Source organism: Tupaia chinensis, unplaced genomic scaffold (assembly GCF_000334495.1).
Source record: "Tupaia chinensis unplaced genomic scaffold, TupChi_1.0 Scaffold000568_1, whole genome shotgun sequence".
NCBI lineage: Eukaryota > Metazoa > Chordata > Mammalia > Scandentia > Tupaiidae > Tupaia > Tupaia belangeri.
The window spans coordinates 416,362-440,012 of record NW_006160082.1 but is presented as its reverse complement, the minus strand read 5'-3'; the positions used below and the strand labels follow the sequence as shown (position 1 = coordinate 440,012).

At 37.7% G+C, this 23,651-nt stretch overlaps 1 protein-coding gene across 1 annotated transcript in view; it reads right to left on the bottom strand.

Annotated features, from left to right (window-relative positions):
• Positions 1–12,512, bottom strand: part of RPS6KA5 (ribosomal protein S6 kinase A5) — a 153,005-nt gene extending 140,493 nt beyond the window's left edge. Inside the window, exon 1 of the mRNA XM_027775488.1 lies at positions 12,446–12,512. The gene's annotated coding sequence lies outside the window, so the exon portion shown is untranslated. The remainder of the gene's footprint in view (positions 1–12,445) is intronic.
• Positions 12,513–23,651: the final 11,139 nt, after the last annotated feature.

Sequence of the window (23,651 nt, the reverse complement as noted above, 5' to 3'; positions counted from 1 at the left end):
ATTTTTGTCAGAGTGAGATAAGACCATATGAGATTCCCAAAGTATATTAACGTATATAATGAATAAAGAGAATTCAGAGAATACCGAAGTCTTTTAGCTGAGACCTTCATGTACCACTTCATTATCAGAATCACTAGTAATGCCCACAACAAATACTTGAAAACTTTCCCCTCCTATACTTGAATCTGTATATCAAAGAAAGCAAAATGGTTTCAAAAGAAGGCAGCAGAAAATATAGGGTAAGAAATAAAAACAATCATTATTCTCACAGATGATACAAAATTTTATCATAAAATCATCCTAATTTTTTTTTAAAGAGAGATTTTTGCTATAAGGCGTTTGTGCTCGCCAGAGAGACAGAAGAGAGAAAGTGAGAAATCACCCTCCAGGGGGAATGGCCACAATCCCCCCTCCATTCTCCTCTCAGGATCTTGGGCACGCACATGAGCCCAGTGTGTATTTTAAGTACCAGGTCCAGGACTCAAACCACAGTCAACTATGTGGGAGTCCAGCAACATAACCATTATGCCATCTCCTGGTTCCCATAAAATCATTCTAAAAGATAAATCAAAGATATTTCCTGGCCTTTGGAGTATCAATCTGAAGACTAGTGCTTAAGATAACAGAATACATGACAGACTTGTTAGACTATTATTATACCTCATCCTGTGCTGGGTTATGGGGAGGGGGGAAAGCAACGGGACTGGATTATTATACGGGGATGATGGAAAGAGTTTATAATCTACAGGCAAGAGCAGATGTGAAGGAAACTTCAGAGAACAACCCAATGCTGTGTTCTCTATGAAGGGCTCAGTGCAACAATTCGAAGTGTGAAGCAATTTCGGCAGTTATTTGGACCGCTGGAAAAGAGGAGGGACACTACAGAAGAGGGACCAAGACAAGGGAAGACACCAGAGAGTGGGAAAGCACACGTAACTGTAGGGGAGGAAAAGAAACCAAACTGGACTAGAGTAGGATGTCAGGGGAATGGGGAAAAGGATCAGGAAACAAAGCAGGACAAGAATTTGAACTAATTAACTAGAAAAAAAGGCAAGATCGTACTTACACAAGAGAATTGTACAATAATGTATTTTTTAATGTTTGTATTACTTATAACAGAATATGTGGTAAAATGGGAGAGCTGGCAGAGAAACAGATCAGTTAAAATATCACTTTTTTCCTTCTTTTAAAAAAATACTTAAAATTTTATTTCATTATATTCAATCACTATACATCACTACGGCTTGTACGATGACTGTACCCAACATGAAAACACTTCACATCGGTCAAGCTGAAGATACTATACACGTTGTCACCAATAGATACTCAGCTGTTTCTGTATCCCATAAATGTCCTGCCTCTCCATTTTTCTCTGTGATTCCTTTCCTCACACTTTCTCCTTTCTCCCACCCTCTTTCCACATTGTCTTCAGTATCCATCTAAATATCACTTGCCACCATCCATGCACAAGGAAAAGTGAGTGATGGCATTTAGCAACAGAAAAGAGAAGGTCAACCCTAACGGCCATTTTGAAGGAAGAATTATAGAACTTTGTGAGAAACTAAATCAAGGAGTCAAACAGAGTGGCATTAAAAATTAATTCAAAATTGCCAGCTTAGGAAACTGATCAACACATCAGTGACAGACCAAAGGAAACAAGATAGTTGAAAAGAGAAACAAAGCATTACCATGAGTAAAACAAGTTTTTTTTTAATGAGTATTATACATATTTATGAGATTACAAAGTAAATCTTTCACAATCAAGTATGTCAAAGTCTTCAAGATAGCTAGTTCCAATACATAAGAATTAATTCATCAAAAGAGTTTTCAGTTTCAATTCCAAAGAAAACCTTACATGACACATAAAGACATCTGATGAGCCTTTTCTATTATTCTAAGTAGTGCTAGAAAAAAGAATGATCTTAAAAAGGCAATGAAACTGAAAGATTCGTGGTGAAATTTCTGAATAAAAATTGAGATTTTTATTATATTCATAATAAAAGTTTCCACCTACTCCATTTAGTCATCAGAACTGTGATTTGAAATGCAGAAATACCTATAAAGACATCTTAGTTATTCCATCTTCTCATCAGAGCAGAATACTGTCAGGTGACAAAGGGACCAAGCAATACCCATGGCTAACAACAGAGCCACTGTAAGACAATAAACAAGCATGAAACACAAACACGAAAGCAAAATATTACTGGTAAACTGTCCCCTTCCCTTTGCAAAACTGCCTTCAAGGCCTCTAATCAAACCATTCAGAGTCGAGGTAAAGTATTAAGTGTATTGAAAAAATATATCTATGAGTTTTGATTTGACAATTTGATATTTAAAACTTCGCATACATGAAAGGGGCTGAGAATTCTTTACCATACTCTCGTAGTGTGTTTTTTGGAGCTAAAGCTATACTAACCTCATACAATGAACTGGAGGCAGTAACTCCCCTCTTTCTGCTCTCTGAGAGTTTTCTGGAAGATTAGAATTATCTATGCATTGAATGTTTGGCAGAACTCATTCTTTTTTTAAAAATTTAATATTATTATTTTAATTTTTACTATGGGACACGTGCACTCACCAGGGAGACTGAAAGTGAGAATGAAAGCCATCAGGTCCAGGACTTGAACCATGTCAGCCATGTGGGAGTCCAGCATTTTTTTTTTTTTTTTTTTGAGAGGTTTTCGCTATAGGGTGCATGCACTCGCCAGAAAGACAGAGAGACAGAGAGACAGAAAGTGAGAAATCACCCCCCAGGGGGGATGTCCACGCTGCAATCCCTTCTCCTCCATTCTCCTCCTGGGATCTTGGGCAGGCACGCACACACGCCGGGCGTGAGTTTTAAGTCACCAGGTCTGGGACTTGAACCGCGGTCGACTACGTGGGAGTCCAGCGACATAGCCATTATGCTAACTGCTGATCCTGAGTCCAGCATCTTAACCATTACATCACATGCTGGCCACCAGAACTCACTCTTAAAATGGTACCAAGTGTTTTCCTAGTGGGAAGAATTCTATTTACTGAGCAATTTCTTTAACAGAGAACTCTGCAGTTTCCTATTCCTTTTTCAATCAGTTTGGTAATCTACACATTTAAAGATTCCTGTGCATGTTAATCTTTAAGGAACATATCTCTGATCAACTAATTTCTTATCTCTCCTAAATTATATACTATTTTGTCCAATTTTTAGTTTTCTCCTTTTAACTCTATAAATGAGACATTAGACTATGGCTTTACATAGTCAGTGTTATTTAGATTTTGTTTACTCATCCTCTTTGCACTCAGAAATTCTCCAGCGAACAACTTCATTATTCCAAATTACATACTTTAGAAAGCCCTTCAATGAATATGTTCTGGCAGAAAACAAATTCAGCTTCTATATGTTTGAAAATGTCTATTTTGTCCACACTTTTGGAAAACTGTTTTGCTGGACATACAATTCTAGATTGATGTTTGTTTTCTAGGCATTTCAAGGCTATTATTCCACCCTCCTATGGCTCCCATAGGTGCTGTTGAAAAGTCATTAAATTGTTGCTTTATAAAGAAGTCTTTTTCTCCCTGGCTGCTTTCCAGGTATTTCACTTTGTCTTATGTTCGTAAGTTTCTCTCTGACATATCTACATAAGAATTTCCTTTCACTTGTCTACTTGAGATTTGCTTTGTTTCCTGTATCTGTGAATTCATGTTTAAGCAGTCCTAGTAAACCCTCAGGTACTCTGAAAAGTGCCTCTGCTCAATCTATTAACTCCTTAAACTCTGATTAGACAAATAGTCCAGCATTTTTTTTTTTTTTTGAGAGGTTTTCGCTATAGGGTGCATGCACTCGCCAGAAAGACAGAGAGACAGAGAGACAGAAAGTGAGAAATCACCCCCCAGGGGGGATGTCCACGCTGCAATCCCTTCTCCTCCATTCTCCTCCTGGGATCTTGGGCAGGCACGCACACACGCCGGGCGTGAGTTTTAAGTCACCAGGTCTGGGACTTGAACCGCGGTCGACTACGTGGGAGTCCAGCGACATAGCCATTATGCTAACTGCTGATCCTGAGTCCAGCATCTTAACCATTACATCACATGCTGGCCACCAGAACTCACTCTTAAAATGGTACCAAGTGTTTTCCTAGTGGGAAGAATTCTATTTACTGAGCAATTTCTTTAACAGAGAACTCTGCAGTTTCCTATTCCTTTTTCAATCAGTTTGGTAATCTACACATTTAAAGATTCCTGTGCATGTTAATCTTTAAGGAACATATCTCTGATCAACTAATTTCTTATCTCTCCTAAATTATATACTATTTTGTCCAATTTTTAGTTTTCTCCTTTTAACTCTATAAATGAGACATTAGACTATGGCTTTACATAGTCAGTGTTATTTAGATTTTGTTTACTCATCCTCTTTGCACTCAGAAATTCTCCAGCGAACAACTTCATTATTCCAAATTACATACTTTAGAAAGCCCTTCAATGAATATGTTCTGGCAGAAAACAAATTCAGCTTCTATATGTTTGAAAATGTCTATTTTGTCCACACTTTTGGAAAACTGTTTTGCTGGACATACAATTCTAGATTGATGTTTGTTTTCTAGGCATTTCAAGGCTATTATTCCACCCTCCTATGGCTCCCATAGGTGCTGTTGAAAAGTCATTAAATTGTTGCTTTATAAAGAAGTCTTTTTCTCCCTGGCTGCTTTCCAGGTATTTCACTTTGTCTTATGTTCGTAAGTTTCTCTCTGACATATCTACATAAGAATTTCCTTTCACTTGTCTACTTGAGATTTGCTTTGTTTCCTGTATCTGTGAATTCATGTTTAAGCAGTCCTAGTAAACCCTCAGGTACTCTGAAAAGTGCCTCTGCTCAATCTATTAACTCCTTAAACTCTGATTAGACAAATGTTATATTTTCTCTAGTTTGTCTTGATCTCTCACACATATGCTACTTCATTATTTTCTCCAGTCTATACTCTACATATTTTCCTCAAATCTAAATTTAAATTCACTAATTCTTCACTTGGCTACATATCATTTGCTAGTCAATCCTCTATTGAGTTTATACTTCAAATTTTTTTAAGAAAGATTTTGCTATAGGGCGCATGTGAGAAATCACCCCCCAGGGGAATGGCTATGCCACAATCCCTTCTCCTCCATTCTTCTCTTGGGATTTTGGGCATACATGTACACGTACCTGGCATGAACCACAGTTGACTACGTGGAAGTCCAGCGACGTAACCATTATGTCATCTGCTGGTCCCTCGAATTACTTTTTTAACTTTTAGAAGTACTACTGATTCTTTTTGAAGTCTGCCTGGTTATTTTTTTAGAACGTCTTGTTCCAAAATATTACTATCAAATCTCTCTTTAATTATAAAAATCATTTAAATTATATTTTATTTTTAATAATTCTGACAGTCTCTTTGGGTCTAATTCTGCTATTTGATGTTTCTACCAGTTTCACCCCTAGCGCTTTGTTGTTTGATGTTTGTATTTTTTAAGAGAATTTATTTAATTTTATTTAGTAGCATTATTTTCAATTTGTCAAAGAGAACATGCACTCTCCAGAGACAGAGAGAGAGAGAAAGAGAGAGAGGTAAAGTGAGAAAGCAAGTCACGAGGTCCACAAATGGAATGGTACTCAGCCATGTGGGATTCAGAGCCCCTACTATCATCTCAGCCATGTGGGATCCAGAGCCCCAACTACCATGCCACCTGCTAGCCCCTGTTTGTAAATTTTTTTTTTGGGGGTGGGGTTTTTTTTTTTTTTTTTTTGCTATAAGGCGTGGGCGCTTGAGAGACAGACAGAAAGTGAGAAATCACCCCCCAGGGAGGATGGCCACGTCACAATCCCTTCTCCTCCATTCTCCTCTTGGGTTCTTGAGCATGCACACACATGTGCCCGGTGTGAGTTTAAGCCACCAGGTCCAGGACTCGAACTGCGGTCAACTACATGGGAGTCCAGCGACATAGCCATTACGCTAACTGCTGGTCCCCCCTGTTTGTAATTTTTTATAGTAACATTAAGCCTATAAAACTTTCTTTGGTATTTTTTAAGGTCTAGGTAAGAGTTTATAAATTCAAAGAGGATTTGCATTTGCTTTTGCTGAAAACATTACGCTAAGTAAAAGAAGCTAGTCACTACCCTGTATAATTAAATTTACATGAAATGTCTAGAAGAGTGAAATATACAGATACAGAAAGTAGATTAGTGGTTGGTTAGGGTTAGGAAGGAAGATGGGCTAGGGAAATAACAGCTAAAGCATTTGGGTTTCTTTTTTTTACCTTTTTCTCTTTATAAGAGAAAAAAAGAGAAAGGAAAAAAGAGGAAGAAAAACAGAGGTAGATTTTTTGACAGGGTTTGTCCATTGTGGTAATCTGCCCCAGCCTCCTACTCAACTAGGATTACAGGCATGTACCATTGGTGTCTGGCCTATTTAGGCTCCTTTGGAATCTGAACCTGAGCTTCTTATGCTATCCCAGGCTCCTGCAGCAGCACCCTACTGCTTGCATCACTGTCACCAAGTCCAGGATTTCTTTTTCTTTCTTTTCTTTCTTTTCTTTCTTTTCTTTCTTTTCTTTCTTTTCTTTCTTTTCTTTCTTTTCTTTCTTTCTTTCTTTCTTTCTTTCTTTCTTTCTTTCTTTCTTTCTTTCTTTCTTTCTTTCTTTCTTTCCTCCCTCCCTCCCTCCCTTCCTTCCTTCCTTCCTTCCTTTTGAGAGATTTTTCCAATAGGGCACATGCACTTGTCAGAAAGTTAGAGAGACTGAGAGCGAGAAATCCTCACCCAAGGGGATGGTCACACCACAATCCCTTCTCCTCCATTCCTCACTAAAGATTTAGGGCACACAACACACATGCCCAGCGTAAATTTCAAGCCTTCAGTTTTGAGACTTGAACTGAGGTCAGCCATGTGGGAGTTCAGCAACATAACCATTATGCCATCTGCTGGTCCCTCCAGGATTTCTTCTTAACAGAAAATGTTCTAAAGTTTACCTTGATGATGGCTGAACAACTCTATGTACACAATGAAATCACTAAATTGTATAGTTTAAATGAATGAACAGTATGTTATATGAATTATGTATCAATAAAGCTATCACACACAAACACAAACACACAAAAACCCATGCAGATAAAAGATAAAGACGTACAGGTTACGAACCATTTACGGGGACCAGCAATTGGCGTAATGGCTATGTCGCTGGACTCCCATATAGTCGACTACGGTTCAAGTCCTGGATCCAGTGGCTTAAACTCACGCCAGGCGCGTGTTCATGCATGCCTGAGATCCCAAGAGGAGAATGGAGGAGAAGAGAGTGCAGCATGGCCCCCCTGGGAGGTGATTTCTCGCTTTCTGTCTCTCTGTTTCTCTCTGTCTTTCTGGGGAGCACACAAGCTGTATAGCAAAAATAAAAAAATAAATAAATAAATAAATAACCTCTAAAAAAAAAAAAAAAGAACCATTTACAATATACATTTACCTTAAAAAGCTCTGACTAGATTCACAAACACAAATATTTTTAAGGGAATCAAAAATGACGTGTGTGTGTGTTGTGTATATATATACATTTATATGTGTGTCTATATATACCTATATATAATCTTATTTATTTTTATAAATTAATTTATTTACATTTAATCACATCTTTACAGTACACATTTCTTTTTTCAGCACCAATACTACGAATGTCAGTCAAGCCAAAGATATTACTCTACAACTTATCAGCAAATAGCTTCTCATTTTTTTGTCAATTAAGCATACTTTTACTTTTTTTCTTCCCCTTTCCCTTCTCTCTCTTCCATACTAAACTTTTTTTCCACATTTTGATTCACAAAATACCTTAAACTAAAAATATGAACAAAGCTAGAATCTAGTGACAAGTGCACTGTAATTTTCTTCTGAAATATGTTTTTTAATTAATTTAAATTCATTCCCTGAGTATCATCACAGCATACAAAATGTGATTTCCCATTCAGAGTATATTACACAGTGGCTTAATCATGCATGTTATCGTCATTAATTTTCCATTTCTAGTTTCATATGGATATATTTATATATATATTTTACCCCTATTTCTCACCCTCTGCCATTTCCCATCCTCCTCCCACACTATCTCAGGTGTCTATAGCTGTTCCATTTCTTTCCTCCCTCATATTTTATTGATTCGCAAAATTTCTTAAATAATCTAACTAGTTTCAATAGCAAGTTGAGCTGGTATATACGTATCTATGAATACATGTCTGACTTTAGGTGTGAAACTCTGAGTGGAACTGATACACTATAAGATAGCACCTGGCTGATGCTATATAGGTTACTAGGGTCATTAAACAGGTATTTTTAAATGTATCTTTTAATTTAAAGAAAAGCACTTTTAGCTTTAATAACTCAAAGAAATGCTAAGGAACTTTGCTTAAAACTTAAAAGCCAGAAAACAGGTTAGGATTCTGTTCAAACAGTAGGTACATGAACCTATTGGCAGCTCAAGATAGGACAAAAATCCTTAAAACCGGAAAACAAAGCCTAGAAGAAAATCAGCAATGTTTTAGTCAAAAGTCATAAAATTCTATTTCATCACTTCAGTCTTAATGTACTTAATCTCTCTTCTGTTGTGGTTCAATCTACGCGATTAAATTCTGGTATACAATATTCAACTCCAGACTTGTCCCTACGATGAAGTTGGCCATTTTCTTAGTCTTTGAACTCTCATTTCCGTGTGTCTGTATTTAATTTTCCTGGTATAGCACTCCCTTGAAAACTTCAGGTTTTGTGTATGTGAGAATGTCCTTGTCTTTTCTTCCCATACTAAGGATAATCTTGCCAGGTACAGTATTCTAGGTTGAAATTGCTTTTCCCTTAACACTATAAATATATTTTCCCGTTCTTTCCTTGCTTGCATTGTTTCCAATGAGAGGTCCACTGTTAGCCCGATGGGATAGCCTTTGTATGTAACTTAATGTTTCTGTCTTGCCAATCTTAGTATCTTGTCTTTGTCTGTGGCTTTGGTCAATCTGGCTGTAATATGTCTAGGAGAAGATCTTCTTGGGTTGATTCTACCTGGGATCTTTTGTATTTCTTGGGGCTGGATCTTTGAAAGCCTCTCTAGGTTTAGAAAGTTTTCTTCCAGGATTTCATGAAATAGATTGTCAATGCCCTTATCAGTCTCTCTGCCTTCTGGGATACCAATTATCCAGATGTTTGGACGTTTGATAGTATCTAGTATTTCTCATATATCGTTCTCATTGCTTTGGGCAATTTTCTCAGTCTACGTGGTGGATTTTTCTAGGCCAGCATTTCTATCTTTGACGTCTGAGATTCAATTTTCTGTATTATCTAGTCTGCTTTTAATATTTTCAAGGAGGTTTTGACTTCCTGTATTAAAGCCTTCATTTCTAACAGATCAATTTGATTATTTTTATAATGTATATTCCCTCTTTTAGATCTTGCAATAATTTTCTCACCTCCTGGAACTCATCAGTTCCTTTCTCCTGCCTCTTCTGCAGTATATTGTCTCTCTTCTCTTCCATCTCTGTTAACTTGTCATTATGAATATTCTAAATTCTTTATCAGATATTTCCATGAGCTTCACTGTACTGTCTAAGGATGAAGAGGAGTTATTATTTTCCCTTGGAGGAGAGGAATTTTCTAGCTTTCTCATATTTCTTGTGACCCTGCGGTAATTTCTAGTCATCTGGGGGATGGTGCATTTCTTCCTAATTCTTGAAGTTCAATCTGAACATTCAGAGGTGTGCAGAAGGAGGTGTTCTGCAATCTTGCTTCCATTCTGTTTTCACTCTTTGTGCATCAGATTCAATGGTAAGTAAGGAATATTCTAACTGTAATTGTATCCAGATGTTTGGAAGCTGTTCACTTGAACCTGTCTAGACATTTAGTGAATAGAGGCCACTAGAAATGAATCTGGAATAAGAAGTCTCAGCAGAAAATCTTCATTTTTGGTCAAGGAAATCAAATTTCACAGCTGAAGTTCAGTATCCATCTCAGGATCTATATAATCTTACTTATTGACTGACTGACTGGTTTTTGCTACAGGGCATGTGCACTTGCCAGAGAGACAGGGTGGAGGGTGAGAAAGTACTCCCCAGGGGGGATGGCCATGCAGCAATCCCTTATCCTCCATCCTCCTCTCAGGATTATGGGCACAAACTCAGAGCATACTTCAAGCTACCAGGTCCAGCACAGAAGGCCTTGTGGAATCCAGCCACCCTAACCACCATGCCATGGGATGGCAATATATGGATATATAGATACATAGATATACAGATATCCTTTCAAACAGGAAACAAAGGTAGGATAAAGGATATTATTTTGATATTATGCAAACATGATTTGTTAAAGTTTATTTATTTCATCAGAGAGAGAGAGCGAAGCACCCTCACCAGGGTCTCACATCACAGTCCCTCCACTGGCCTTCCCAGTAAGTCAGGATCATGGGCTGCATGCCCAGTCTGTACAGGTCAATCAGGGAACGGAACTTGAAATCTTCCATATGGATCCAGTGTTGCTTGAGCAGTGTATTACTACTATGCCACCTAGCTGGTTTGAATGCATGAATTCTTAGGAATAAGGTGAAGTAAAGTTAGGGGCGTGTGTGTTTTACTTCTTCCAAGCTCAAGAGAGACAGCACCCCCAACTAGGATTTGATGCCAGGATCCACCTTTGGCCTCACTCAGTCCTTGACTGTGGGCACATATGCACCTGGTGTAATCAGGGAAGTCTCTGGACACGAACCCAGAACCTTCCCAGGTGGGTCAGTCTCACAGGGCATCATGTTTTACGACTGTCACTGTCCATACCCTAGTATTTTTTTTTCCTTTTTTAAAATGTATCTTTCCAAATGATCTGAAGGCAAAAATGCATAATAAAATCTCAAAGCTGACAACTGCACTAAACTTTTACTGAAAATAAAATGCTTAGGTGATGAGAATAAACCATAGTGCTCATTCACCAGTGGCTATAAAGGCTGGCTCTACAGAGCATGCTAAACTATTCAAGGAGGTTATAAAGACCTTGTATAGTAAGCCTCCCACCCCCGACAAAAAAGGATCATTACTAAATGGCCTACCTAAAGACAATTTACATAGGTGAACATAAACAATCGTACTAGGCTAGGACAGTGGCAGAGATTGATTTTCTCTTGCTGGAAGGTTTGGCATTTTTGAAGGTAGAGGCAGATACCCATACATGGGCAGCTGCATCCATCCTGCCAATGGCTGTGAATCTAAGAAAGTGCAGAGGCTCCTGAGGGTGTGAAGATAAACCATAGTGAGGAAGAAAAATGGTCTGTACTCTAAAACTGCCCCGCCCCTCAAGGAAATAAGAGCCCCAAGCCTACTGAGAATGGACTAAAAGAATTAGAAGCCTCTTTTCGCCTCTGCCTGAAGGAAGGAAAATGAGTAGCCAGTTCTCACAACAGTGGTAACTGCAGAGTGACACCTTCCAGGGGCAGAACTGAAAAGGGAATTCTGTACATGCCTGACAAGGCCAGCTATGTAACTGGCAGGACCCAGGGCAAGATGAAAATGTGGGTGCCTTATTCAGGAATGATTAAGTATTTCAGAACAGTGACAGCAAAACATTACAAGAAGCATAAGGCTCTGCCAGGTGCAGGGATCTCTACCATTGCACAGGCTGCATGCCAGGAGGCCAGTCCTGACTCCTGAGTCACAAGAGGAGTGGAACAAAAATTCAGAAGGCACAGAAAAGTCTAAAACAGAAAATCAGGACCACCTGAAATCCCACCACCCAGGGACCACCACTGTGAATCATTTTGGTATACACCCAGAAATTTTTCTCTCTATATATAAACATGTAGATAATTTACTCACACATATGATTTTTAATTATGGAAATGGTTCATTGGGCAATCTCTTCTGTAGGCTTTTTAAAAAAAATTATTACATTTTGTATAGCTTTTCAAAATGTTAGTAAATATAGATAGATCATTTCGATCATATTGTACGGTTTATAGAACATACAGATCCATGTTCCATTTAACCACACTCCCATTGTTGAGTGTTTGAAGGGTGTGGGGTTTTTCATTATCACAAATGATGTGCATTGAATATCAATAAAGTTGTGTGAAAATTGAATATATCAATCAATATCCAGCACTTCATAGAGTACAAGCTCTATGTATCTAACAAGCTCTCTACACACATTAGTGATTAAAAAAAATATTATATCCTGTGTGGATCTAATTTATGGCCCCAACAGCAGGGTAAAAGATATTGGCTCCTCTCTATTATTTCCAAATCCATTTTCACCTTTTGTGTTTCTTCTACAAATGGTCTATTTGTGTTCCTTGATAGTGCTACTAGATTTCTCAAGCTTTCAAAATGTTCATTGATTTCTCAATTGGGGGTACCAATTCCTTGTCATATAAAAAGTTTTTTGCTTCTTCCTTTAAAAAAAAAAGGACAAAAAAGAATTTACTTAAGACTTACCTCCAGTTCCTAAGACCTTCAGAAGCTCAAAATTCTCGATCCCCACTTTTTCTGCATGTCCTGTTAAATTAGCTAAAAAGAGAGAGAAAAAAATAATTAAGGGGAATCAAAAGGAGGTGATTCATGGGGCTTCTGAGGTGCCCACAATGCTACAACGAGTAAGATAAACCAGGTTTACTTGTAAGTAACTACTTGTTAAAGGGTACAGTTATGTTTTGTGTATTTTTCAGTATATCATATGTTATGATTTTTTTTTAGGAATTCAGTAACTATATAACACTTTATACCAAAAGTAACCTAAAGCATTAATAGACTACTGACCAGTATAATCTGGGGAAAAAATTTCACATATATAGGTAGACATGCAATAATGAGAGAAATGGACACATTTAGGTATATTAATTTATTCAACAAATATTTACTGGGTGCCATCCCCAGGTTCTAGGCTGGGACTGGTTCCAGTTCTGCCACTAAACACTTGAGTACTATTTTACTTATATTAGTCTCGATCATCCTGGGTGATCCGTTGTCTGTGAAATAAAATGAAAGTGTTGGTCTCAATAAACTCTAAACTGCTTGCCAGCTCCAAAATTCCAGAGCCATGCTTATAAACATAAACTCTCAAAAACCATATTCTGTCCTAAATAAACAAAATGAGGGTATCAAATAAACAAGTATCTCCTAAAGAACATTCCATTGATTTCTAGTGCTGTCCTATAAAACGTTAACAGGGATGGTATTTGGTGGGAGGGTAGGGAGCAACAGGCTCTAGTGGAGTAAGATTGGAAATGGTTTGCTTTAAATAAAGTTAAAACAACTTCTTAACTGATGAATCTCACAGATCCTGTACTATGAAAATATGCAGGTGGATCTTCAAGACTGAGACACTGCAAAATTATATGAGAATACCTATTAATATTGCATGAACTAACATTCTGCAGAAGTAGCTAAGAAAGGCTTAATCCAAATCCTAATTTTACCATTTTTCAAGCTGTCTGATCTTGAACAAACTACTCAATTTCTGTGTCTCAGTCCCCAATAATGTAAAATGTACATAATAAAAATACCTACCCTTAAAGCATAATGATGCCTGCACTTTACTTTGAAATGTATTAAAATGCAATGATAAATATAGGTATAAAGAGATATGTCATAAATCAATATAATAAAAATGTTAATTGTGGAATTTAGATAATGAGCATAAAGGTGCTCAACATACAATTCTTTCAAATTCTACGTATCTGAAAATGTCTGTAATAAAATGAGAAAATATAAAATACCTAACTCACAGGGTTGTGATGAAGATTAAAAAGTTAAAATTTATACAGTGCTTATTGTGTGCCAATAAGCATTATTATAACTATCTGTAAATAATCCTTGGGACTACAACTTTAAGAAAATGAGATGGGGGGGCACAGCAGGTGGCGTGGTGGTTAAGGCGCTGGACACTCCCACATGGCTGACCCTGGTTCAAGTCCTAGACCTGGGGGTTGCTTTCACACGTTCCCTCTTTCTCTCTCTCTCTGGTCAAATTAAAAGAAATGAATGAATAAATAAAATGAAATAAATAATCCTAAAAAATTTAAAAAAAAGAAAATGAGATGGGCTAGCAAGTGGCATGGAGGTTAAGGAGGTGGATCTCATTTGGCTGACTGTGCAGTTTGAGTCCTGGATCAGGTGGCTTGAAAATCACACTGGGTGTGTGTGCATGGGTGCCCAAAATCCCAAGAAAAAACTGGAAGAGAAGCGACTGTGGTGTGGCTATGCCCCCTAGTTGTGATTTCTCATTTTCTCTTTCACTGTCCCTCTGGCAAGCGCACATGCCCAATAGCAAAAAAAGAAAGAAAGAAAGAAAAGAAAATTAGACCAACTAAGAACTTCTAGAATTAAATTTTACGGGGATAAGTAATTTTGGTGTCATCTCAAAGTTTAACTAAATATACAATTGTTAAAAATTGTTTAAATTGTGATTAAAATACACAACATAAAATTTATGACCTTAACAATTTCTGAGTATATAGTACAATGTTAACTATATGCATATTGTTGAACAACTTTTTGATTTTGCAAAACAACCTGTATCTATTGAACAACTCCCCTTTTCCTACTTCTCTGAGAACCACGATTTTTTGTTTTTAATTCTGATTATTCATGCATAATTTTATAGTGAGAACATTGTCCAACCCAGAATTTACACTGACATGAATATAGATCCAAACTGATTATCCAAATGTAGGCAGTATCTTCCAAAAAAAAAATTAAAAAAGAAAGAAAAAGAAAAAAAAAGAAAAAGGGACCAGCAGTGGCATAATGGCTATCTTGCTAGACTCCCATGTAGTCGATCATGGTTCGAGTCCCAGACCTGGTGGCTTAAACTCACACGGGGTGTATGTGCATGCATGCCCAAGATCCCGAGAGGAGAGTGGAGGAGAAGGGATTGTGGCATGGCCATCCCCTTAGCGGGTGATTTCTCACTTTCTGTCTTTGTCTTTCTGGCAAGCGCACAAGCCCTATAGCAAAAACCTCTCCAAAAACAAAACAAAACCGTAGACAGTATCTTAAAGAAACACACAACAGCATATCTTCCTCTAGAATGTCGAGTGGATTATATTAAAAGCCATTCTCACAAGAGAAAACCACTTCTGAAATAAAGAGCTGACTCTCTTCTAATGGAATATTAAATTCTGTTATTTTACTATACTAAAAAGCATTATACATTATTAAAGAGACACGTTAGAAATAATTACTCCTGGTTCTCACAATTAGGACTCATTTTTTAGCTATTGAGATAGGTAAAAGCCCAGCTTTCCAAAAGCATTGTGCACACTCTGTATTTTCCTCATTATCTGTATTTGCTGCTAGAGGAGGAAGATAAGGAACTGCTTTTTGACATACAGGATTACTTTCAAAGGAAATTAGAAGAGGTTATAAACTAATTACACTTTATTCTAAAAAGTATATGATCCAGACAACTCTAGACACTCAAGAAAGTCTTTAAGATGATTTGTAAAAGTCTGGTTTTGTCTATAATATAGTACATGGTGAGCATCCCTAATCCAAAACCCCAAAATCTAAAAGAGTTTTTTAAATTATTTAATTTTATTTATTCATTCGTTTATTTTAATTCAACCAGACGCACACATACACACACAGAGAAAGAGAGAGAGAGAGAGAGAGAGAGAGAAAGTTGCCAGGTCCAGGACTTGAACCATGGTCTGCCATGTGGGAGTATCCAGCACCTTACCCACCACACTATCTGCTGGTCCCCAAAAATCAGAAAGTTGTGAACACTGACATAATGCCACAAGTGGAAAATTTCATGCTAAAATGCTGGATTACAAAAATACTATGTAGTTATCTCCAGACTACATGCATTAAGGTGTATATAAAACAAATAATTTTTGTGTAGGTCCTATCCCCAAGATATCATATATATATATGCAAATATTCCAAAATCCAAAATCTGAAACATGATCCCTAGCATTTCAGACACTCTCAACCTATTCTTTTATTATGGGTTTCTAACAGAAATTAACATGGTTGCTAGGGGAGCTCAAGGCTTTCCCCCTCACCCTGGGGGAAAATAAACTGATGGGGCTCTAGATGATCGACAGCGATACCTTCTGTATTCAGGGGTGAAGGCTTCCCAGTGATGAGAAGTTAGTGCTGCACCTTCAAGGTATGTTCTGTCTTTCATTTTTTAAAGTTTATTTCATTTACAAGAGACAGCGACAGAGAGAAGGGGACCCCTGACAGGGTCTTACCACATTGCAATCCACCCATAGCTTCCTGGCCAGCTAATATCACAGGTACACCCAAAGACTCATGCAGTGTGTTTGAGTCCACACAGGAACAGAACTCAGACCTTAGAGTCGATGTAAGGACTCCATCCTGTTCCAGTTTTCTGTATCTAGCCTCATGCCAGTAAGTAGTTAACTGCTTTGACTGCCACAAGTCTTAAAATCAGGTAATATAAGTCCTCCAACCTTGATCTTCTTCAATATTGTCTAGTGTTTTCAGATAAATTTTAGAAGTGTTTTCAACTGCTACCAAAAAAACCAAACCAAAACCAAAACCAAAAACAAAAAATCAAAAAATCCTGCTAGGGAGCCAGCAGATTGGTGGTTAAGGAGCTGGATTCCACATGGCCACCTATACAGTTTGCACCCTGGACTGAAAAATAAGCCAGACACATGTGCATGCCTATGAGCCCAAAATCCCAAGAGGAGAATGGAAGAGAAGGGACTTCTCGGGGGTGATTTCTCACTTTCCCTTTCTCTCTGTCTCTCTTTCTCTTCAGTGTGCACACAAGCCCTATAGCAAAAAAATCAAAAACAATAAAACTCCTGCTAGGATTTTTATTATTATGTTTAAGCAATTGACATTTATTTTCATCTAAACTGCTAGATTAATCTTTAACAATTTAATGTAATTATTAGTGTGGCTGAGCTGGTGTCTACCATTTTATTATGTGTTTTTAACCTGTCTTAGGATTCTGATTTATATTCTTACTTTTTTTTAAAAAGCACTTGAATGTGTTTTAGAATTCCATTTTAATTTTAGCTTTACTTCTTTGTATTATTTGTATAGTTCTTGCTCTGAGGTTTAGGATATTTCTCTATAATAATTCTCTTACAGTTAATACTGTATCACTTTACATAAAATATAGAAACCTTGTAATGACTCTTAATGGTATACAGTAGTTTCCCCTTATCTGAGGTTTCACTTTCTGTGCTTTCAGTTACTTGCAATCAACCATGGTCCAAAAACATTAAGTAGAAAATTTTAGAAGTAAACAATATGTGAGTTTTAACTTGCACACCATTCTGAGAAGCCTGATGAAATTTTATGCTGCCCTGTTGCATCTGAACTGGGAAGTAAATCATCCTTTGTCTGGTACATCCACACTATACATGCAGTCTGCCTGCCAGTCACTTAATAGCTATGTTGTTATCAGATCGGCTGTTATGGTACCACAGTGATTGTGTTCGCATGATCCTTATTTTAATTATTAATGGCCTGATGGTGCAAGAGTAGTGATACTGGCAATTCAGCTCTGTCAAAGAGAACCCAGAAAGTACTTCCTCTAAGTGAAAAATTCTCAAATTAGTAGAGAAAAAAACTGTATGGTGAGGTTGCTAAGATCTACAGTGAAAATAAATCTTCTACCCCTGACATTATAAAAACAGGAAAAAGAAATTCATGCTAGTTTTGTTGTTGCACCTCCAATTGCAAAAGGTACGGCCACAACACATGCAAAGCACTTTGTTAAGATGGACAAGGCAGGGCCAGCAAGTGGTGTGGTGGTTAAGGCACTGGACTCCCAGGTGGCTGACCACAGTTTGAGCCCTAGACTGGGGGACCTGAAAATCATGCTAGGCACCTGTGTGTGCATACCCAAAATCCCAGGAGGAGAAGGGACTGTAGCATGGCTATCCCCCCTTGAAATGATTTCTTACTTTCCTCCTCACGGAGTCTCTCACTGTTTCTCTCTCTCTCTCTCTCTCTCTCGCTCTCGCTCTCTCTCTCTTTCTCATGAGCATGTGTACCCTATGGCAAAAATCTTAAGAAAGAAAAAAAAAGATGGACAAGGTATTAATTTGTGGGTGAAAAACATAAACAAAAACATGTCCCAATCAACAGTAGTATGTTACATCAGAAAGAGATGAGCCCAGGCAACAGCAGATGTCTTAATGGTTATATCACTGGATTCTCATGTAGTTGACTGAGGTTTGAGTCCCAGACCTGGTGGCTTAAAACTCACACTTAAAACTCACACATGCATGTGCATGCATGCCCCAAATTCCAAGAGAATGGAGGAGAAGGGATACAGTGTGGCCATCCCCCTGGGGAAGGGGAGATTTCTCACTTTCTGTCTCTCTGGCAAGTGCATGCACCCTATAGCAAAAATCTCTAAAAACAAACAAATCAAAAAAAGCATTGAGACTATATGGTGAGTTTAGCAAGGGATCCTCCAAAACCAGTGTTTCTTTTCATTATTAAAATGACTTTTGGGACCAGCAGATGGCATAATGGTTATGTCACTGTACTCCCACATAGTCAACTATGGTTCAAGCCCCAGACCCAGTGGCTTAAAACTCATTCCAGGCTGGGACCAGCTGTTAGCGTAATGGCTATGTCACTGGGCTCCCATGTAATTGACCACGGTTTGAGTCCCGGACCCGGTGGCTTAAACTCATGCCGGGCATGTGTGTGTGCATGCCCAAGATCCCGAGAGGAGAATGGAGAAGGGACTGTGGTGTGGCCATTCCCCCAGAGGGTGATTTCTCGCTTTCTGTCTCTCTGTCTCTCTCTGTCTTTCTGGTGAGCACATGCACCCTATAGCAAAAACCTCTCCAAAAAAAAAAGAATTAAACTCATGCCAGGTGCATGTGCATGTGAGTCCAAGAGGAGAATGGAGGAGAAGGGTCTGCAGTGTGGCCATCTCCCCCGGGGGATGATTTTTTGCTTTCTGTCTCTCTGCTGAGTATACACACTCTATAGCAAAAATCTCTCTTTAAAAAATAGGTTTTTATTTTATTAGTGGTTATTAATTTCTCACTGTGCCTACTTTACAAATCAAATCATATCATAGGTATGGATATATAGGGAAAAAAGCATAGTATATGAGGTCTTTAAAATATTCATGGATTGGGACAGCAGGTGGCATGGTGGTTAAGGTGCTGGACTCCCACATGCCTGACCACAGTTTGAGACCCAGACCTGGTGGCTTAAAAATCACACTGGGTGCATATGTGTGTATCCAAATTCCCAAGAGGAGAAAGGAGGAGAAGGGACTGAGCCATGGCCATCTCCCCTAGGAGGTGATTTCTCACTTTCCCTTTCACAGTTTCTGTCTCTCGCTGGTGACTGCAGGTACCCTATGGCAAAAACCTAAAAAAAAAAAAAAAAAAAAAAAAAAATCATGGAAAATGCATATTATAAAAAAAACAATGTGTAGGTTTCAAAAGTTTTTTGCACCAAAATAAAATCATACTTTACTCCCACTTTTCCACAAATGTTTAAAGTCCTCATGTATATACAGAACTTGCTACTACCTAGAGTTTCAGGAATCCCCTGGGGATCTCGGAATACGGATAAACGGGGACCACTCTACATTTATTAGGCAAAGTAAGTGACTACACGATGGAGTAAATCAATAGGAAGTTCTCTAAACTTAGGCAAGGGGAGTATTTATTAATAATAAAGGTTTTTTTTTCATTGTGTCAATAAAACACATAGAGTTAGAGTTAGGGTTAGGGTTAAGGTTTAGGGTTAAGGTTTTTGTGAATACAATACTATATTGACTCCTAGGCAATGAAAAATAAATCCTCAAGTGAGTCTAGATGCCTAAAGAGCTTTCATTTCTCTGCTATTATTTTCTCATTATGATTAAACCCTTGAGTATGAGTCTAAAAATAAACCATATTGCTCTTAATTAAATTGTTGTCCTAAGAACAAGAGCTCAAACTTCCGAGTGACAATACTAACATTTATTACAAGACTTAAAATATTTACACGTTTTACTTCACCCAAGGGTGAAATAAACATCAGTCAACTGCAGAAATCTTATGCATCTGTGAGTCCTTTATATGCCATAGTGAAGTCCAAAATAGGCCTATCTGATGATGTGGAGCTACCAACAAGCTGGACCATACCGTTCCAGAACTGTCTGTTTCTCCTATCCAAAAGTAGATGTACTTTATTGTGGTTATAGGAGGAAAATAATTTCTGCTCCTTCTCTAATGCCAGACATGCCTACCCAACCCCTTTTAAGCTCTCTCCAAAAGTGAAAGAGGTTACTAACCTAATTATGGGGTCATCAAAAAAGTCATGATATGCTTTTCTATGCAAAAAAAGGTGTCATGACTTTTCTGATGACCCAATATTTAAGAATCCAAAATTCTGAATGGAAAATTAGAAGGTGGAATCAGTGTTAAAAGAGCAGCTTCCACACAAAGTCTTTCTGTTTTTTCTGCCTCCAATTTCTTGCAATAATCTGACTCCCTGAAGTAAACTGACCATTCTCTTAGTCTTCATTAAATGTATATAGTAGTAGCTAAGAGAATCTAAGAGTTTTTGGGGATTTGGTGCTATGGTATAAATCCTTGGGTTTCCCCAAAATTCAAAGATTGAAACCCTAATCTACAATGTTGATGACATTAGGTGATGAGACCTTTGAGAGGTAACTAGATCATAAGGGTAAAGCCTTCATGATGGGATCAATGCACTTAGAACAAGGAACAAGAAACAGGAGACAGCAACTCTCCTCTCTCTTTCTCTCTGCTTTCTACAACATGAGGAGACATGAGAAGAATAAACTGTAAACCAGGAGACAAAGCAAGACCTCAGTAGACAGCTAAACTACCAGCACCTTGATCTTGGATTTCCCAGCCTCCTGAACTGTGAGAAATAAATGTTTGTTGTCTAAGTCATTCAACCTATGAAATTTTTGTTATAGGAACTGAACAAACTGAGACACCTGGTGTTCATTCAGTAGTTTGTTCTCTTTCCTAACCTCCTAAACCATACACTTGAACATGCCAACGCCCAGATTATGATTAGCTTGAGGTTGTATCCATTAAACAGTAACTCTCTATCCCATCTTCCTAACAGTTTCTAAAACAATATTATACTTTCTATCCCTATAATATTTTTTAAGTTTCTTTCATGTGAGAGTCAGGCACCCTTGACAGGGTCTTACCCTACTGTGATCCCACTCCTCACCTCCGGTTTTCCAGCTAGCTAGGATCGTGGGCATACCTACAAGCATGACCACCATGCTCAGACACACCTGGGATGTGAACCCAGAGCCTCTCACACAGCTCCAGTAATGTACAGCACTTCCCTGCCACCAGCACTACCACAGCTGCCCATGTCTCTATGATTTTGACTACTCTAAGTATATCATATAATTAGACTCAGACAGAATTTGTCTTTTTGTGCTGGCTTATTTCACTTAGCATATTATCTTCAATTTTTCTCCATGTTGCAGCGTATGCCAGAATATCCTTCCTTTTTTAGGCTAACAATATTCCATTTTTTGTATATACCATATTTTGCTTATCCATTCATCAGTCAATGGAAACTGGAGTTTTATGTTTCAGCTATTGAACATGGATATTCACACAACAATATTTCAATTAGTATGGAAATAAACCCAGAGGTGGAACTCTTCGTCAAATAGTAGTTTAATTTTTAATACTTTGAGAAATGTCAATACAGTTTTTTTTGTTTTTTGCAGATGACGTATGTACCATTTTTACATTCCCACTGACAGTGCACAAGTTCCAATCTATCCACATCCTCACAACCACTTGCTATTTTCTGGAGGTCATTTTTGATAACAGCCACCTTAATAGGCATAAAGTAGTAAATGATGTCATTTTCAAAATAGCAAACATAGGCTAAGAGGATAATTGTCATTTCTTTCAGAATCAAGTAACTTTGTTGTTTTTTTCATTATAAGACAGTCCAGATTTACACAGAGAACTCAAGTGGCTTACCCGGAAGAAAATGATTAACCCAATTAAAATGGGAAAATGAGCTGAATAAACAACTCTCTAAGGAAGACATACAGACAGCCAAAAAGCATATGAAAAAATGCTCAACATCCCTCATCATAAGGAAGATGCAGATCAAAACCACAATGAGATACCACCTAACCCCAGTCAGAATGGTGAAGATTTAAAAAAAAAATGGTAAGTGCTGGAGGAGATGGGGTGAAAGGAGAACACTCCTACATTGTTGGTGGAAATGTAAATTGATCCAGTCACTGTGGAGAACAATATAGAGGTTCCTCAAAGACCTTCAAATAGAACTACCATTTGATCCAGCAATTCCACTCCGGGTATCTACCCAAAGGACAGGCAAAGGCTCAGTCAGAAATGCACTTGCACAACTATATTTATTGTGGCATTATTCACAATTGCTAAGACATAGAACCAACCCAAATGTCCACAAACGGATGAATGAATTGAAAAGTGTGGCACATGAACTCCATGGAATACTATTTAGCCATAAAAAAACAACAAGGCCCTGGAATTTGATAGAAAGTGGACGAATATGGAAGATTTGTTGCTGAATGAAGCAAGTCAGGCTATGAAAGAGAGACACTGTAAATCTCCACTTAATATATACCGACTGTCTGCACTCTGTGGTACAGACTGAAAGTCTGGAGGACATAAAAGCATTAAAAATTGTTATGGACATTAGAGACAAAGTGGAAAGAGAGTGTGGGAAGAGTGTAGAAAAGGAAATTTTGGGGAAAAATAGAGAAGTAAGATATTTATGAGACAGATATGGTTTAATATCTGTTGATGAGGATGTGCATAGTATTCTCAACTGGGCTGGACTGAGGTGTATATCATGCTAGGTAAAGTCTCTTTACAATCTAAATGGTGTATAGCAACTGAATGTGTAAGTAATAACAATAAAAATAATAAAGAAGGAAAAAAGACAATTCAGATTTATTGTTTCTTTAAAAAAGTAGACAAAGAGGCTTAAGGTAGACCTTGAAATTCTACCATAGTCTCATACTCCAATGCAACTCTTGTTAATCCTTGGCATATTCTCCTAGAATTATAGCCACAAACCTATGATGATAAATGATTTCTTAACCCAACTTCCTAAACAAAGCTTTATTATCAAATGCAATTTGCAATGTACATTATTTATTATTGTTTCTTTCTTTAAGTTATGAGATGTTTAACTTGCAACTCCCCATTCTCCTGGAGAAAAACAATCAGTAAAAACACATCTTCACTCTGTTGCCATAGTTTCTACTAAGCTGCACAAATGTAATTGCACAGAGCATGGGCTGAAATCATTTGATTAGATCCAAAGATTCACTTGTGTTAAAGCTAAGAAAAGGCTTAATTTAAAAGCACTTTTACAATTAAGGTAGAAATAAAGAGAAGAATGCTTTTGCAGCTATTTCAAATATATTTCTTAGTATATGACTAAGGCATTCATTATACCAGATTTTATCCAATGAATTAATCATTTATTAAACTTGCAATAAGATGTGAGAAATGCAATTTAATAAACAGGCTTAAAGGGTTCTGTGGACAAGGAGGAAAATATTATCATGTGAAGCTAGTTGGCAGAGGTCATTGAGAATACAGGTCTTTATTCACTCATTTAACAAACTTTCACACAAGCCTACTAAAGGCCAGGTTCTAGGCTGTGTTAGGTCTTTAGCTAA